The sequence below is a fragment of the Tenrec ecaudatus genome, chromosome 3, assembly GCF_050624435.1.
Source record: "Tenrec ecaudatus isolate mTenEca1 chromosome 3, mTenEca1.hap1, whole genome shotgun sequence".
In the NCBI taxonomy this organism is placed as follows: domain Eukaryota; kingdom Metazoa; phylum Chordata; class Mammalia; order Afrosoricida; family Tenrecidae; genus Tenrec; species Tenrec ecaudatus.
In genome coordinates, this window is record NC_134532.1 from 79,580,180 (window position 1) to 79,600,331 (window position 20,152).

The 20,152-nt window shown below is 39.0% G+C and overlaps 1 pseudogene; it reads right to left on the reverse strand.

Annotated features, from left to right (window-relative positions):
• Positions 1-6,003: 6,003 nt before the first annotated feature.
• On the reverse strand, positions 6,004-7,731 carry LOC142442297 (general transcription factor IIF subunit 1 pseudogene; annotated as a pseudogene).
• Positions 7,732-20,152: the final 12,421 nt, after the last annotated feature.

Consider the following 20,152-nt stretch of genomic DNA (forward strand, 5'->3'; position numbering starts at 1 on the left):
GGAGTTTGGGAGTTTGCCATCTTTTCCTATGTTCTGGAAGAGTTGTGTAGGACTGGTGTTAGTTCTTCCCTAAATGCTTGGTAGAATTCTCCAGTGAAGCCATATGGTCCAGGGGATTTTTTGTTGGTAATCTCTTGATAACCTTTTCTATTTCTTCTATTGCTATGGGTCTGTTGAGATTCTTGATGTCCACCGAGGATAGTCTAGGGAGGGATTGATTTTCCAAGAATTTGTCCATGTCTTCCAAATTGTTGAATTCATTGGAGTACAATCATTCATAGTATTGTGTAACTATCCATTTGCTTTCATTAGAGTCTGTTGTAATGACCCCTCTTTCATCCCTTATTCTTGTTATTGAAATTTGTTCCCTCCTTTCTTTGTTTAGGTTTGCTAATGGTCTATCGATTCTGTTTATCCTTACAAAGAACCAACTTTTAGCAGTATTATTTTTTTCCCATATTTTTCTTATTTTCCCTCTCCTGAATCTCAGCCCTGGTTTTTATAATTTATTTTCTTTTGCTATTAGTAGGATTTTCCTCCTGACTCTGCTATAGTTGTTGTAAATTTTGTGCCAGCATATCAATCATGAGTCCCTGTTCCTTTCTCAGGTGGGCATGTATTGCTATAAAATTTCCTCTGATGACTGCCTTTGCTATGTCCCATTAGTTTTAGTACATCATATGCTCATTCTAGTTGGTTTCTAGAAATTTCCTAGTTTCATCTCTGATATGTGCCAGTGCACACTCCTTTGCAGTAGAGAATTTGTCATCCTCCAATTATTTGCTCTTGCTTTCTTTGTCTTCCTTTTGTTGATTTCCAGCCTTATGGCATAGTGTTCAGAAAGGTCTGTGTGATTTCACTGTGCTTAAATTTATGTAGATTTACCTTATGCCCCAGCATATGTTCTATGTTCAAGTATGTGCCCTGTGGTTTTGAAAAGAATGTGATTTTTTTTTAATTTGGATGAAAAGCTTTGTAAATATCTATCAGATCAAATTGTCTAATTGTGGTGTTTAGATCTCTAGCCTCCTTGTTGAGTTTCTTTGCTTGTGATCTATGTTTCTCAGAGAGTGGTGTTTTGAAATCACCTACTATAATTGTTTAGGCTTTGTCTTCTTTTTTAATCTTTTGCAGTGTTTGGTTGACGTATTCAGTGGGTCTCTCATTCATTGAATTTATGCTTAGAATGTTTAGTGGTTCTTTGTCTAGCATTCCCTTGTATCCTTGAGATGTGTCTCATGTAGGCAACAGATTGATGGGTTGTGTTTTCTAAGCTAGTCTGTTAGTCTCAGTCTTCTAATGCCTGAGTCCAGGCCATTGATATTCAGGGTTATTATCTCCATCTGCGGACTCTTTGATGTCATCTTATACCTTTTGTGTTGGGAGTTTTCCTACTTTCCTTTCTCATTAATGTGTTTTGCATGTGTGTGTGTGTGTATCATTCTTGACTTCTTTCTATCCTTAAGTCAATGTTTTCTTGGTGTCTGATTTTTCTTTGTTATCCTCCAGGTGAGGTTGTTCTATGTGGCAGTCTCTTATTTATGCTTGGTGGATGCTGTTTTTCTGCCCATACTGGATCAGCAAGGATCTTTTGTTGGGCTGGGTTTCTTCTACCATATTCTTTAAGTTTTTTCTTCTCTGGGAAGTCTCTTACTTCTCCATCTATCTTGATCGATAATTTGGCTGGGTAGAGTATTCTTGCATTTGCGTTGTTTTCCTTCAATTTTTAGAATATGTTACTCCACTCTCTCCTCTTCTTCATAGTTTCTGCTGATAGGTCTCTGCATATTCTTATGTGGGAACCTTCATATATGACTGCTTGTTTTCCCCTAGTAGCTCTCATGATTTTCTCCTTTTCCTCAAAGTTGGATAGTTTAACTATTATGTGCCTTGGTGACTTCTTGCTGGTGTTCTTTTACCCTCCTGACTGGATGCCTTGTTTTCATTCATTAAGCTGGGGAAGTTTTCCTCCATGAATTCTCTATTGTTGCAGATTACTTCTTTGTTGAGTCTTCCTCCCCTCCGGTAAGCCAATAATTCTAATGTTGTTCCACTTCATAGCATCAGAGAGAGCTTTTAGGTTTTCTTCAGTTTCTCTGATGATCTTATTAGGTTTCTGTTCATATTTGTTAAAGTCTGCTTGGCTGTACTCCAAGTCACGGATGTGGTTCTCTGATCCTCCAATCAATTCTCAAGGCCATGTTTCTGCTACTGTTTTTTGTTATCTCCTCCCTAAGCTCCTGTATTTCCCTTTGGTGTATGGCCATTATCTCTTCTATCATCTCATCCTTTTTCGGTATTGTTTCCCTCATATCCTCTATGACTTCAAGCAGCATTCTGAAATGTTCTTTCTATGACAGCTCAATGTCTGCTTTTTCTATCTATGTTGTTATGTTCAGGCCATCTTCTGCCATTGCCTTTTGCTTCTCCTGTTTTTTCGTTGAGGTCATTGGGGCTGATGGCTGTTTGTATTGCGTTGTTTTAGAGGAGCCAGGTGCCATTTTCCAGGTAGTTGAAGAGCACTGTCTCTTTGGGAGGCATGTAGGAATGCCTCTTCGAATTGCGTACAGCTAATTTTACCATGGGATTAACCTACCATTTCATCCTCTTGTGGCATCCCTATAAGGGCATTGCCCCAGAAGGCTGCTGATTTGCCTGCTTTGGTTTTGCAAAGGTTGGGAAGAGGTTCCTGCAACAGCTTGGAATGTTAATGAGTGTTAGCTGAGGTGCCTTATACCCCTAAGCACACAGGCAGGAATTCCCTGGTGAGAAGTTGGGCAGAATATCTCCTGGAGGGAAAGCAGGGCTTTCCCAAGCCTCGGGCTAACTACACAGGATGGAGCTCACCTAACTGGGTGTGGTACAGGTGTAAATGTCCTCGAGCAAAGGGAGTGTTCTCGAGGTCAGCAGTGGAGTGTGAGAGAACAGGAAAGACACAAGGAGGAGGAAAAACATTAAAGTAAGGTCATTTAGACTGTGTAGGAATGTAGGGAAGAGAGGGAAACAAATTCAACTATGTAGCTGAGTCCCACTCTCTGCCCATGGAGCAGCAAGGGTTTAGTTTCTGCTCCAAGGCAGCAGAGGTAAGCCATACCTGAGCTGAGAATAAGCCCCTGCTCAGCCCTCAAACACCGTGTGTGTGTGTGTGTGTGTGTGTGTGTGTGTGGAGGGGGGCAGAGATGTAAACAAATGCAACAATGAAGCTGAACCCAGATCCCTACCTGTGGAGCTGCAAGGGTCCTGTCCCTGCCCTGAGTCAAGTCGGGACAAACTCTGGCTGTGTTGAGACCAAGATCCCCCTACGGGCTCCAAATGGTCCCTGCCCTGGTAGAGAGAGTGGTGGGGCCAAGGTGAAGCCCCAGCTGGCTTCCACGGGGGTAATCCAAAAGCCCCCAGCCCTTCAAAACCCCATGGGTCTGTGCCTACTTATCTTTATGATGCTACTCCTTTGTTCTAGCAGTGTTGGATTTCCCTCTAAGCAATTCTCCTGGGCTGGATTATGTGGAGTCTCTCTGGTATGTGTCACTCCATCGTCATCTTCCCAGAAGTCTACTGGATTATTCTATATGGTGACTCTGCAAACATATTTTGGGTGGTCAATGCCATTCATTGTCTTCTGAAGACCAGGGTGCTCAGAATTTAAGCATGAGCCCAATAAATGTAGTTCTGTTCTTTATATTAATGTTACTTTTAGATACTCATTATCACTGTCATTGAATCCATTCTGATTCAGAATGACCATAGAGAACAGGGTAGAATCTTTCTGTGGGTTTTTGAGACTATAACTCTTTACAGGAGTAGAAAGCCTAGTCTTTCTTCTGTGGAGCAGCTGATGATTTTGAACTGCTCACCTTGTCATTAGCTATCCAATTTATAAGCACTAAAACACCAGGACTACTTGTCAGGAATTTTAAAAAGAGCAAGAATTTAATGACATCATATTTTAAAATACTGTTCTTGGAACATAAGATTATATTTATGTAAATCAGTGAACAGCTTATTGAAGAACATGAAATAACAACAGATATACATATACCATTACTGATTCTGAAGAATCAGTGTATCTTCCAAAGTATATAGGTATATCTTCTAAAGAATTCGTTGAGTCTCTCTTCTTCCAAACTGCTGTTTATTACGTGCCTTCAAGTCACTTCTGACTCCACGGAAGCATATGCAAAACAGAAGCGACTATTTGCCAGGTCTTGAGGCATCCTTATCCCTGTTACTAAGCCTAAGGGCACAATTGAGGCTACTGGGCCAATGTATTGCATTAAAGGTCTTTTTCTCTTTTTCTGACCTTCTACTTTTCAAAGCATGATGTTCTCATTCAGGGACTGATCTTTCCTAAAACATGTCCAAAGTAGTCTCATCATCCTTGCCTCCAGGTTGCATTCTGGCTGAACTTCTTTCATGTCAGACAACTTTAGAACGCCTTCTACAAGAACAGATTCCTTAGTTCTTCTGCCAGTCCACAGTATACTTAATATTCCTTGGCAACACCATAATTCAAATGCATAGGAAGTAATTACAAAATATTAATTTCTAATGGGTGATGTTCCTTCAGTGCATATTTACATACCAGCAGGCCAAATGCAGAGAAGTTTGTGAGTAGATTGTGGTTTATTTTTAAGTTTCCAGGTGTTCAGTTCATCTGCATGTAAATATGACACCCACACAAGCATGCAAGTTTATTCACCAAGAGTAAATGAGGGCCCTCTGAACACATTCCTTGTATGTTCTTCAGAGATCAATTCAGCACATACCTCGTTATTTATTCAGGATGACATTAAGATGTTCACTTTTCATCAGAATAAACACATTAATGATGTTAATGTCAGCACTTCATTTTGTATGGAAATCTTACACGTAAACACAGCATGAGAAGTGTATGGTATTTTCTTTTCATTTTTTGCTTCAAGGTATGATTATAGCTTTTTATTTGTGGTAAGATATATCTGCAAGATTTTCCATATTTAATTTAAACTCCTAAATATTATACTTCCAGGTTTTCAAATAAGTAACCTCACAATGATTTTCTCATTGCTACTCTTCGGTTATGGCAGATAGTAAAACAATTTACAGATGCATCAGGACAACACATTATTTTCCCCCAAAGGGATTCAAAGGGGGACATAAAAGCAGAAAGCACAGGAGAGCATGAGGAAAGTCATGATAGGCATCTTAAACTTTGAGTAAATAAACCTAAAATCTCAGAAGGATCTTTTATGATTAAATGAATACTTTTTACTGCCCACCGGAGCACATACCATAAAGTATCAATGCAGAAGGTTAGAAAGTTATAAACTTAAGATTTTGTATTGCAGAGGATAATAAACAACTTCAAAATGTTTCCACAAAGGTCTCTTAGATCCAGCTAGATGAACAACAGATAGAGAAAATAACAAAATAGCTGAGACTTAAGTAACCTAAAAGGCCACAGGTGACTTAAGCAACCTTCTTTATTTTAGCCCATTTATACCTTTATAACAGTGAGAACTGAAACTCAATGATATTTTTAAGTTTTCCTTAAAAATTTTCTACCTGTGACAGGATGCACTTGTCACATTTTTATAGCTTGTTTTTAATAGAAAATATTATAAATGTCCTTCTCTGAGAGATTACTGCATTATATACTTTCTAGCTAAGATTTTACTATTTATTTATTTTTTGTTCCTTGGTTGTTGGCTCTAAGATCCAGACTTTTGCAAGTTTAAGGATAACAGCACTGCCAAAATTCTTTTTTGTTGTTTGTTTGCTTTTAACCGGCTGGTGTTTACTGAGAAGTGAGGCAGCTGAGGTCCCGAGAGGAGCTGCAGACAGAGCTGGCTGTCTCCCCAGAAACTCGGGACCTGAAAGTCCGAGGGGGTGCAGCTCTTTAGCGACACACAGGGTCACCAGAAGCCAGAGACAATCAGAAGGCAAGTGGGTCTTTTGTTGGGAGGCTCCAGCAGGCAGATCCGCAAGAGGGCTGGCTGCGCGGGGCGGGGCCCTGGGCCCTGCCGGTCACTCCTTGAGGGAGAAGTGCATCTTGTCGTTGACCATCTTGCGCTCAGGGTTGAGGCGCTTGAGGATCTGGGCCAGCACGTTGACCGTTTGCTCGCTGCTCAGCCCCGTCTTCGTCGTCTGGAACTTCTTCAGCAAATCCTGGGTGGTCATGGGCTTGCGTGTCAGGTAGCAGCGCACAGCCTCCTCGGTCACCTGCACGTCGCTGCTGCAGGGTGTCGACTTCCCAGACTGGGGCTGGGGTGTGGATTTCCCAGACAGGCTCTGCGGCCCGGGGTCCATGCCGAGCCGCTCGGCAGACGGGTTCTCACTCTTCCGCTTTCCTTGCTCTAGCCTGCTGGCGGCTGCACACAGGGTGAACGAGGTGCTGCTGCTCTCGGTACTGGGTGTGCCAGGCCGGCTGTTGCCCCGGGAGCTGCCTCCCGACCGCTTCTGCTCCCTCTTGGGGGGCGTCTTCTTCTTCGCCATGAAGAGGGCTGAAGCGGCTACACTGTCGATGTCGCTCTCCTCAGAGCTGTCCGACTCATCGCTGCTGTCTTTCTTGCGCTTCTTCTCCTGGGGGGCGGGAGGTTTCTCCTCCTCCTCCTCCTCCTCCTCCTCCTCCTTGTCCTCCTCCTCGCTCTCCTCTTGCTGCTCTCACTCTGCTCGTCCACCCTCTTGGGACCCTCCTCCTGCTGGACCACTCTGGGCTTGCTTTCCGTCTTATCTGGGGAACTTGAGCCGTCCGACATGTAATCTACCTCCTGGCCCTCAAAGTCCCCGTCGTCCTCTAAGGCCTCGTCATCTGAAGTCTTCTTCTTCTTCATCTTCATCTTCTTCTTCTTCTTCTTCTTCTTCTTCTTCTTCTTCTTCTTCTTCTTCTTCTTCTTCTTCTTCTTCTTCTTCTTCTTCTTCTCCCCCCCCCCCTTAGTCTGTGGCGACTTCTTCTTGGTCTTGGGGGTTCTGCTCTCCTCGACGCTGGCCTCGCTGGCCTCCGAGGACATCTCCAGGTCGTGAATGCGCAGCTCACTGGGCTTCTTGCGGCCACGTTTCTCCTTCTCCTCGTCCTGGTCCTGGTCCTGGTCCTTCAGGGGCCGCTGCTGCATGATGCTGAAGTGGTTCAGGACCTTGTTTCTCCTCTCCCACTCCTCCTCCGCCTCCTCGGCGGTGAGCGTGTGGTGCCCGGCCAGCGGCGTGAAGCTGTACCAGTTGTTCACTGGGAAGGCCTCAAAGGCGCCATCCGGGCACTGGGTGAAGATGTAGTAGGAGGTGTTCTCCGTCACGCCCCCCTTCTTCACGCCTTTGAACTTCCGGCCGGCCTTGCCGTTGACCCGCAGCAGCCAGGGCTGGTCCTCCGGGCGGAACTCCTTGAGCACGATGCCGCCTTACTTCTTCACGCGAGCCTCCCGCAGAACTTGCGGTTGACTCAGGCATCTCCTCCTCCTGGTAAATCTTGTTGCTCAGGTCACGCTCCAGCCACGCCTGATTCCAAGTGGAGAAGCTGACTTTGTTGGCTGCGTTGAAAGCATGATGTTGGATCGTTTCATGGTGTTTTAGGGACGCCATGCCAGTAACAGCAGGTCGGGTCCGCTGCGACCTGGCCAAGGTCCACGGCCTCCCCGCGCCGCCCCGGGGAAGCTGCCCTGCCGGCCTCCAGACGCGGACGCAGGAGCAGGACGGCGAGCGCTCCACGCCGTCACTAACTGGTCGGAAGTCGAGTTCCGGCACCACTTCCAAAATTCTTATCATTGTAGCATTGATATAAGTAACAAATAGTTTACCTGGCAATATTCTTTAAGTGTAAACTTTCTTGATATTATTTATGTTGATCATGTTGAAGCTCTTGGCTCTGCCTGAAGACACTGTTGAAGATCTTATTCTATGCATTTCAACTCTGAATGAAAAGATGTGATTTTTAAGTCCCAGAAATTAAACTTTTTGTAAATATTCTGACATTTCTAAAAAGAGAGAGAATAATTATTGTATTTCTTAGTGTAACCTTGGTTGTGATCCATTCAGACTATACAAATGAATGAAACAGAGCCTGGTCCTGTGTCATCCTTATAAATGTCCTTATGTTATATTCATTGCTGTGGCCACTGTGTTAACACACCTTGTTGAGAGTTTTCTTCATTTTTGTTGACCTTCTACTTTGCCAAGCATGATGGTCTTCTCCAGAAATCGGTCCTTCCTCATCTCAAATGAAATCTAAAATATAAGGATTGCTATCCTATGCAGTAGTGAGCTGATACGGACTGGCATAATCCTTTAGAAACCAGCAATCATATGATTACTGTGATTAGAATTACAAAATCATGAGGAACGGTGCCACATCCATAATCAAAACGAAAATTTCGAGATCTAGCTTTAAGTACAAAGCTGCCTATGATAGGATGATATCTATAAGTCAACAATGATGTACATTTAATGCAACTGTTATTTAAATTTTTACAACCACCATTAAAACTAAGGTTGAAAAATTGAAAATTTCTATCAACTTCTTTAGTCTCAAATTGGTCAAACATGCAATCAATTTGCATTGATAATTATTGCCAAATGGAAAGCAAATTTGCAGACAAAAATATATTTGCAGTGAAGAAGTTATTCATCTTGCAAAATTTTTATCATGTGGTCTCCAGCTTTGTTTCCAGCACTAAGGTCATGTTTTCTAAGTGCTTGTGTACTTAGTATGAACCCCCCAAATCAGACCAAACACATTGCTCTATTTCTCAACAACATAGTCTGTGATTATGAATATCATCTGATGAAATACAGAGGACTCAGACTGAATACAGCCAAGAGGAGACTAATGGTTGACTATGTAACAGACAATCAATTGCTAATTAATAGATAAATAAATTAAAACAAGTTTACAAAAGCTAAAATATGAACCAAAGTATATCCCACTGGAATTTCAAGAACATCTCCAGAGTAGATGTGACTCATGGAATGTGAGTGACGGAAAACCTCAGGAGCATTGGAATGACATTAAGAATATCAAAAGACCATTAAAAAGACAAGAAAGAAGAAAAACTCAAAATGGATATTAAAGGATATAGTGACTCTCGAATATAGAGATGCTAAAGCAAATGGAAAAACTGAGGAAAGCAAAGGGTGGACTCGATCCCTTAAAGGGCAGCTGCAGAAGGCAAAGTGGATGAGTATAGGAAAATGAGTTCCTGGGTCAGAACGCACACAGGATATCTCAGGCTGAAATACATGAAGAAAAATATTCAAGTCGTACAGTAAGCTTCAAAAAGAAAGAAAGAATACACAGAAACACTGTACCTAAAAGAGCAGGTCCACATTCAACCATTTGAAAAGGTAGCATATGATCAAGAGTCGGTGGGACTGAAGGAAGACGTCTAAGTTGCACTAAGTGCATTCGTAAAAAACAAGCTGTAGGAATTCACACACTATTGAATAATTGTGATATTTTAGCAAGTGATGAGGCACTGGACACAGTCAATCATGTATGCTGGGAAATTTGGGAGACAGCAACTTGTCCAAAATATAATGACTGATTACATTGTTCACAGAGACAAATATTTGTGTCCATTCTGAAGAAAAGTGACTCAATAGAATGTGGAAGACTGGCATGCACTCTAAGAGAGACCATCTGAATTGTTTGGCTATTTAACATATTCTAACAGGTTTCTAATTGTTTAAAAATGTATCATTCAATCTGACATTTCTTCTGAGAAAAAATACATTTAATGAAAACAAAGTAAAATGAAAAATAATAATAAATCCTCATTTATACCTCATCATTTTTCCCTCTTTTAAACATATGTGACAGAAATAAATCACTAATGCCTGCATTATATATATTTATTAATTTATAATTTAATCGGCTATCTGCTTTAACTGTCTCAAATGCATAAAAAGAAAAAAGAGGATAGAAAAAGCTAACATTCACTTACCATCATATTTCTCTTCCTCTAGCACAGCAATTCCACCTATAATGCAGCAGTTTTATAAAAAAGAAATAATGAACTAATAAGTGCCTCAGGAAACACTCTTAGAACTTTTATAATTTTTTTTCGGTAAGAAATTATTCAGTTAATTTCAGTTTCATTTAATGTGAATTTGGGGAATGTTGAGCCCAGATTGTAATTAGTTTCAGACTTGACCCCATTTCCTAAAGGTCTAAAAATGAATTTATTTTCATTTGAACCCAAAATTGCACGAGGCAAAAAGATACTTAAAGCCTTGTAAAATTAAAATTTTGAGCATTCTGCTCACAAAATCTGTGAACTTTATACAATTTATAATTTGGAGAAAAAGACACACTGATAAATGTAGCTCAAACTGAGTAGCATAAATGCTTCATCCTCAAAACAAATGAACCTGTAAGTCTGGGAGTAACTTGAAGAGAAAGCGTTTCACACTCGATAACACGATCCATCCTTGATGACCTTAAATGATGGCCTGGCATTTGTCAGGTTTTCTACTGAGATTTTATTAATTGTCTCACTACTCTCCATATACTGAAGCCTTGGCAATGTTGTAGGTTACACCTTGGACTGTTAACTGCAATGTCAGAAGTTCAAACTAACAAATCACCACATTGGAGAAAGCTGAGGCTGTCTGTTTCTATAAAGATTTATAGTCTCAGAAACCCCAAAGTGTGTCTCTACCAGGTCCCATACCATATGGGGCACTATTGACATAATGGCAGTTGGATTTTAACTCAATGAGGTAACTTTTTTGGAGGGAGTCATTCTGGGTAGGCACATTTGAGGGATTGGAAATGATCCTCCACTTGCTTGAAGAATGTTATTGTTATTTACATACACTATTTGGAACTATTCTTTATGAAAGATTAGTCTCGTCTCCCTCAGCCTTTGATTTGATTCTAACATTTATTTATATCATAATTGTTTCATAGATTTTTAAACATACCTCATTTATAATCTAACTGTATTTTCTTCTTAATTCAATCTTTCCAAATTTGGACATGAAGAGACCATTCAATGGTCTCTTGTACACTTTTGATTAGCTCTTATCTATCTTTTTATTCACTTATTTTTTTATTTACCATGCCCCTTGGTTCATTTTATTGGGAATCATAATAGGTACCACCATCTGCTTACTCTATGTGCTTGCTATTGTGGTCGTGTTTTGGTTCTAGATTTTGGGAGCTAGTGCATGGAAATATATGTATGTGTGTTGTTTCTACGTTCCAAGGGGGCTCCTTTGACTCAGAGGAAATTTCAGTACAGTGGGAAAATAAAACACTGCCAGCTCCTTTGACATTCTCACAACACTTGTTAAACATTTTTGCAGCCGTTGTGTCAATCCATCTCCTTGGTAATCTTTCTATAGTTTTTTTAATCTTCTATTTTACCAAGTATTCCTTTTTTCAGGTATTGGTCTCTTCTGATAGTCAAAGTACATGGAAGAAGTTTTATCATCCTGGCTTCTCAAGAGAATTCTAGTTGAACTTCATCCAAAACAGATTTGTTTATTTTTCTGGAAGTCCGTGGAACTTTCAATATCCTTCCCCAAAAGCACACTTTTAATTGATCAATTCTTCCCCATGATTTCAATTATTGCCTAGAGTTTGTATGCAATGAGGCTATCAAAAATACTCTGGCTTATGTCAGGCGCACTTAATACTACAATTGGAATACGTACTCTTTAACGCTTCAGACAGACCTTGGGCACCAGAATGCCCATTGCAATACAGTATTTCATTTCTTGAATGCTGTTTCTATGAATGTGGATTCTAGATACAAATAATATGAAAACCTTGATAGTGTCAATATTTTCTCTGCTTATAATGATGTTGATTGACCTAATTTTAAAGATCTTTGTTTCATTTACCCTGAGTTGTAATTCATACTGTAGGTTAATGCATACCTTTCATCTTTAAGGGTGTTTCAAATGTTCTTATCGTGTCAGTTCATATTGGTGGTTATTAATGTGTCATGGTCTGGTCCAAATATCCCATTTTTCTCTTTATAGTCCAGTGTCTCAAGTTATGCAGATTGAAGAAGCTGGTAGAATTCTCCAGTTTTTGTCATCATTGGCTTTTGTGTATGGTTCATAAGTTTGAATAGTGGTTATATTAACTGGTCTTCCTTGGAGGCTTGTAGAGGGTAGCCTGTCGCAGACAACATTGTATTTCAAAATAAGTCTAGAGATATTTTATGTTACAATGAATATGACACTATTTCTCTTGCATTTATTGTTCCCCACATAGGAAACCACATGATTATCATTAAACATTATGCTTGGATATCAATCGTGATGCATTTCATTTCTTTTATTAATAAATCATTTTATTGGGGTCTCTTACAGCTCTTATAACATCAATTGTCTCAAACACATTTGTTCATGCGCTGCCATCATCATTTTCAAAACATTTTCTTTCTTCTTGAGTTCTTGGTATCAGCTCCTCTTTTGTCCCTCCTTCCACCCTCCAACCCTCATGAACCCTGATAAATTATCATTTTTTATTATTTTCATAACTTATGCCATCCCTTCAGGAACAGTAATGGGAGTAGAGACACCATGAGGGTAGGGGGGTAGGTAGGGGGAGAAACCGGGAACCGACTTCAATGATCGACTATAACCTCTGCCCCGCTGTTTCTGTTGTTGGGGATGAACAATAGAAACGTGGGTGAAGGGAGACAGTGGACGGTGCATGATGCATCTCATTCAATGCTTGATGCACCTAATATTCCTAGAGTCAAACATCTTACTTTATACATTTTTATCATTAATGGATATTCCAAGCTGTTTCTTTTCATTTTGAGTTGTGCTCCATCACCAAACAAAGGTCTTGAAGAATTTACTCCACCCATGTCATTAAAGTCTTCTGGTGATGGTGGTAGTGTAGTGGAAACTCATGGGATTGAGAGCTGCAAGGTTGGCAGGTCGAACCCCCACCCCTCCACCCCGGTGCTCTGTGGGAGAAAGAAAACACTCAGGGCTTTCCACCCGCATAAAGAGTTACAGTATGGGGCAGGGGCGGTTCCACCCTGCCCTGTAGTGTCAATATAAATTCACATGGACTCCTTAGCAATTTCAGAAGGCAGCACTTACAAGTCATATTTTGAGTGACTTCCAGCCCAAAAGAATTGTTTTCTGGCACCGTATTAAATAAGGTTCTGTCTCTCTTCATATGGTGTTCGATGTCTCCTCCCTCAGAATGTACTATTCCTTTTTCCTGCTCCATTTAGTCAGGAGCTGTGCTGAAGTATGTTCACCAGAGATGACCCTGCTGATTTGTGAAGCTTGGAAGCACTGCTTCCAGCATCAGCGAAAAGCAAGCCGCAACCATAGGGCAAACTGACAGACTGGTGTTGGTGATGTCTCTCTACTCATTTATGAGATTGTGTCAAACGTTCTTGAAATGACGCCATAAACTAATAATGAAATCATTCCATGAACTTTTGGAAGCTCCCACACATCTATATTTAGCCCCTCAATCTACACTTAAAACCTGCTAACCTTGGAGTTGATCATCCACTGTGCCACCATGACTTCTTTCACAGCTACTGAATTTAGCTGTTCACTGATTCAATTGATGACATGGATTGAAGCAGTGGCTTAAACAAGGGGCTCTAACCTAATGCGCGGGTGATATTTCATCCTGCTGGACAGATGTCTCTAGGAGTTGAATGGACATGACAGCACTTAACAAGTCCATTCCCTTTCTTTCATTCTTGAAATGACAAAATGTGCATTTGGAAACAATTTTCGTGGGAAATGTGTATAAGTAACTTGTCTTGCTTCTCTTTCTTTTCCTGTAGTCATTAGGGGTTCAATGTTCTATTCTTATCTTCATTTAATCTTCATCAAAATGCTGAAACCCTTCATAGAAGGGCCAAATGGAAGGAATGATATATTCAGGGCACAGAATAGCACTGATGAAGCACATACTTATCCTCTAGTTCCTTAATGTTTCCTCCCCTTACTGTTATGGACTTAGTTTTGCTTCATTAATCTTGTTAGACCTGAGAATGTACATTTGTATAATTAAGATTGTTTGATGCATGAAACCCAAAATAGATAAATCCTTCTGAAATCGTAATGGGAGTAATGATTCACTGAGAATACAGGAAGTGGGGGGGGGGTGAGGAGGGGAAATCGAGAGGAATGATGACTGCATAGGCCTACTTGAGGGAAATGAATGACAGAATTGTAGGTGAACGGATACATTGGATGGCTAAGAGATGGCAATAAATAAATAAGAATAGTAAATAAGGGTTTCTGGGAGAGGGGAGGGGAGGGAAGGGGTATATGGGAGCTGATATCAAATAGTTTAAGAAGAAAGAAAATATTTCAAAAATTGTGGTGGCAGCAATTGTACAACTATGGTTGTTCTAATTGAATAATGAATTGTTATAATATCTGTAAGTGCTCCCAATCAAATGATTGTTTTAAAAGTTGAAATCCCATTTCTATCATTTATTTCTGGTTCTGTCTGCTTGTGTTCCCTTATATCATCTTGTTCTTTAAAAATTTCAGTGGGATTCCAAGAGTGAATAGAAATAAACACATGGTTCAATACTTCATCTTTATTCTAATCACCCCATATAGAAAATTCACATTTTCTTTGCATATTCCTGTTTTTTTGCATGCATATAGTTGGATATTTTCTGATTAACCATTGTTTTAAATATTGCCTCATAAAATTAAATTCCTGATTATTCTTCCACCTCAGTGTTATTGTATTGAAATAATGCAGAAATTTAATGAAGATGATTAATGTCATACTTCACTGTTATTTTTGCTAAGTCTTGTGATCCAATTTTACACCAAGATGCTATGCACGGACTCACTTTGACAGTTTGTTTGTCGTTGTATCTTTCTTAATTTCTTAGCACCACAGTGCTCATTCAATTCATTTATTCCTGTTATTTCTTATTCTACATCAAAGACTCCATTTTCTTGTATATGCTTTAAAATCTTAATTGTACTTTACGAAAAGAAAATACAACTCATTGCCATTGAGTTGATTCTGATTCACCACTACCAAGTGGACAGAGTACAACTGTCCTTGTGGATTTCACACACATCAAATCTTTATGAGAGAATGCAGTTGCCATCTTTCTTCCACAGAGCAGCTGGGTGCTGATTGCATATTAATCATCTTCTATTTAACAAAATGTTTCAGTTTTAAGGTTAAAAAAATGGAAAAGATAGGTGCATTGATATTTAATAAAACAAAAATATACTCACTGCCACTAAGCTGACTCCAACTCCCAGTGGCCCCATCAGAGAAAGTAGAACCACTCTTGGGGTCTCTAAGACAGTAACCCGTGTGGGAGGAGGAAAGACTGGCTGGTGTTTAATTGCATCCCAATGCTTTAGCCACTATGTCACTACAGGCCCTTTATATAAATTTAAGTGTTTTAGGAGAGTTTTTTTTAATGTTACTATTTTGTTCTTTACAATGTAATAGCTACTAATTTATTTGAAAACAAAACACAGCCTAGAATCATCCAGGATTTTTTTTAGTATGAGGTCTGTAACATTTTCACAATTTGAACAAAACAGGTAATTCTTGTTAGGGTGAAAATGTAAGTTGAAAGGATACTTATTGTGTGCTATGTGCTGGAACTTTGAGGTTATGTACTTCCATAATTAATATCCCAATCCACTAAGGCCCAAGTCCAACAAGTGCATTCAGAACCATGATAACCCCAGAGAATAGAGTTAAACTGCCCCATTGGGTGTCTGAGGCTATAAATCTTCACGGAAGCAGAAAGTATCACCTTTCTCCTGTGGAACTGTTGATTCAGTGATATTTATATTTAATAAATGCATATATAGATATAAAACTATTTTTCTCCTGAGAGCAAAAATTAATATTTAACTGACATTTAAACTATAGGAGCACCAGAGTTTTATGCTACCGGTAGGCTCAGTAGGATTAACCAATGAATTAGATAATGATTAAAAGGAAAGGCCAATGGCGACTCTGATGTTTAAGCCTGGGTGACTGGGAAACTGGTGGGACCAATCTCAGAACTCAGAAAATATGCAAACTAAGAAGTCTAGATAAAACTGAGCTATTTGGCTTGACACTGTCTTGCAGAATTAATGGAGACATTCTAGAACAGACATGAAATCATATTCAGAAGTGTGACCAGAAAAACGTTGAGAGGTCTGGCTTTGATATATGAATTAGCAATAATTTGCATTTGGATAAATATCACAGAAAATTTAATCACTGAATTATAAATATATTAGACTCTTCATTTTAAGTAATGCTTATTTTATTCAAAGCTCAAACTCTTTTACAGATGCATTTGTTATATGTCTGTATATGTTTCTTAAATCAGCCACCTGTTCTCAAATGGTAGCAAATGAATCTATTTAAAAACAAAATAAAAAGCTAGATTATTATTTCAATCTGGGGAAAGAATAACACATAATAGTAGATTCTTTTTGATATTCAAATACCATGTGAATAGAGGTATGCAGAATTGTGCCTCCTGGTTGTCATGACAACTGCATCTCAAATTTAGAGCATCAAATCTTCATTTTCTATGAATTTCAAAATGACAAAAATGTATAACATAGCAAGCTAAAAAAGGGCTACTTTATTTATTTTTATTTTGACATTGCTGTCAGATGTAAAATGTATTCCAACTGGTATAAAATACAGTTCGGTTAAGGTTATGACTAAATAGTGAAAAAATATACAATTTGGAATTGGAGTATAGGTAATCTATTGTTGATCAGCACACCCATTTTTAACAGCAGATATTAAAAAAACTGTATTAGGTATAAGAAAGTAGTTTACATCTTCTACTTACTGTTACCTTTCTGGTGGTTGAGAATATTAAAGATATAACTAGTTTGACTATTCCTGAGTCTCTGGAAGCTACAACTATATCTGTGTTAAACTGAAATTCAACCTCCCTATTTTCATGCTTTCTCTTTGATATTCAGGTGCCTAATGCACTAAATAATTAGTCCTGGTATGTGTTGGCTTTTATATGACATGATATAATTCCCAGTACTGGAGAAATAGAAACGATTTATGTCAGAATTTTTTTCCATACATCAAAAATATAGTGATTTAACAATCTGAAAGAGTGTTTTTAATTTAAATTTGTTGGTAAGTAGGTATATGTTGGGATATAAGAGTGAATGCATCTTTATTTTAATGGTAACGATACTGTTAAATGGTTGAAATACGAGGAAGAGAAATGAAACATCTGAAAAGACAGTGGCAAATTCTGTTTCTTCCATGAGTAGGAGAATGCTTCCTTACTTGAAACCCCCAAAGGGAAATTGAAAAGATCATGGAGATTATTCCAAGAGAATCATTGATGTATTGTACCTATCTGAATGTCAGTTGTCTATTTGAAAGCCTCAATGGACTCCAGGAAATTATTTGCCTTGTTATAGACTCGTGAAGAAAAAATCACAAAACAAGACTTGATAGATTTTCTAAAGCAATAGTGGCAAATCATCACTATAAGGGAATAAGTTTTTATGCATAAATTCTGTTCTAATTTATATCTTAGTCATTAGGATATACACATTTATACATCAAAATTGTATTCATGAGGAAAATAGTCTGTGAATATTTCAAGCAATATGAGCAAACAAAGTGGCAGACTTGAACTCCTGATGGGTAGGAAGTAGGCAGTGTATGGAGAAAATGACCATGTGTAGCCTTATGCTGACGTAGACCGCTCTTTTCTATTCAGGCCTGCATACAGTTAGGGAATGCACCGGTCGGGCTGACATGATTGGTTTTGTTGCCCTTCTGATTTTGCTGAACTCACTATTTTAAAAAACCCGAATCAATAAGCTATTCAGGCAATTGTGCAGATAGGACTTTTTATTCCTAAGTCGATTTGACATGTGGTGGATTTTACTGTGAATCTAATCAGAGAAGAGGCCCATTTCCAAGCAGTGAGCTTTAGGCTAAGATTTTTTTGCAAGCAAGTCCAGAGTTCCATGTGATAAAATGTGGTTCTGTTTTAACAAGGTAAAAATCCTGCTGTTGAAAGGCCCTCCCAAAGTGAAGACTTCAGCTATAAATTTACTTACATCACACAGGTAACGGCCATCCTGGTTTTTTTCTTTACGCCCTTGGACTAAATACTTTGTAATCACTGTCATTTTTTTCCCTATTAAAACCACTTGTGCTTTATGTGTGACTTAAAATGGTCAGACGGATTTGTTATATATTAGAAAGAATGGGACGTCTGTGTCAGATTGTTAAAGCAAGCATGATTCCACTACTTAGCTGTTGTGTGACTTGAGACAATATTTCATCATGCTAAGCTACCTTTATCTGAAATTTCCAGTACCATTATTTGGAAGGAATAATATTATTGTAAGGACGACCTAAATTGATGTAATTCAACACCTGCTCTGCTATCTAGCACAAAATGTTCATCTGATAAATACTAGCCTCCTCCCTCTTTCATGCTCTGGTCTCAAATGGACATTTACCTTAAACGTAATCTGTCCTCCGTGTTATCATTCTGCTGGACAACAAGAAAGGACTCAGGCTTAGGGATGTGTTGAATAAAGAAGTAAAATTCTCTGAGCAAGTATCTCAAGTAGGTGATAAATATAGCAAAGAAACACATGTAATGATGGCTTTTGGAACATCTGCACAAACAAAATAACCATCTAAGTCAACAGAAGAGTAGGAACAATGATTTTTCTCCCCCTGCAGATATTTGGCTCGAGAAGCTACCCTTTGATTTATGTAATTTTATCATTATGCTGCAATTGTTTTCATTCTGAATTATTCATTCAACATAAGCTAGCAATAAAGGCAAGGCTTTTCTCCAGCTAAGAACTCTCTGACATTAAGAAGGCTATTTAAATGAACACGGCGCTTTCCCCCCTCCACTTTATGGTCTGAATAGTTGCCGCTCTTGGACAAGCCACATTTTGGGAGATTTATCACAGTTTTAGGAAAAGCTACACATACAGTAATAGAAACAAATTGTCTTTGAGGCATGCCCTTGAATGGCTGCTAATTTCTTTTCTTGGCTCCCTGCTTGTCTGGAGAGAGTTTCATTGAAAGACCTGCAATAAAAATAACAGCACAAGTACTGGTTTATGTTACTAAAGGTACCCCAGATGTTTACATGTTCCTGTAAGTACGTGTGCACACATGATTAGCTTTCTCAAGCCTAAGCTTTCACGTGTGAGGTTAAAAAAAATAACGGATCGTTAGAGAAACATTGTAGATTTTTATCACTAATGCCATGTAAACATATACAACACACTGAAGCATAGGCAAATGTTTTTCTGCTTGTTTAAATATTTCGATCCAAATACTTGCAGGTTATGCTGTGTATAATTTTGAACAGGACAGTCATAAGTTGTTTCAAATTGAAATTTTATAAAGCCTGTTATAATGCTGAAAACGCAGATTTACTCTTTAAATTAGGACACCTAACTCATTACAGACATCTTCATTTACACATAGTAAAATGCCCTTGCAAGATTGAAATTAGTTCGTTCATTTATGAAATTATAAAATGTTAAATCTCACACAATGTCAGTTTATCTATATCCTCAGATCCTAGAATTTTGGTAGGGTGCATTCTGTGGGACATGTCCACAGAAGACCTGGGCACTCAAAAGCTGAGAAGTGCTGTCCTCCCCTCCACAGGCTTATTCATTCACCGTTCTGGCGATAATCCTGGCTGGGGTCTTGGTGATACAATGGTTAAATGCTTGGCTGTATTCAAAAAGTTGATGATAGAAACCACCCAGTGGCTCCAGGGAGGAAAGGCAAGACAATCTATTCCTACATAGATGGCCGACTTAAAAATCCTAGGAGTCAGACAAGTCCCACTCTGTCACAGGGGTTTATGATGGAGTCAGAATCAACTCTATGGTTTTTAGGAATCCCATCAATGCTTATTGTGAGTTACAGGGTATCTGAAGCCTTTCCACATAGTTTAGGCTTTTTTTTTCTTTTTAATACTACTAATAATAATACATACCTGGGTTCCGTGGACAAGCATCCCCCAAGCATTTAAGGTCATCTAGAAAATGAGCCTTCCTAATGACCTGACCTGTCCTCACGTCTTTGACAGATATCTCTTGAAGGAAAGTGTCAAGGTTCTGATATCATGTGCCTCACCGTCCTGTAACCATCTTTAATAACACTATCTTCTATAATTTGCATTGATAGGTATTAATTTCACCAAATAAATGAGAT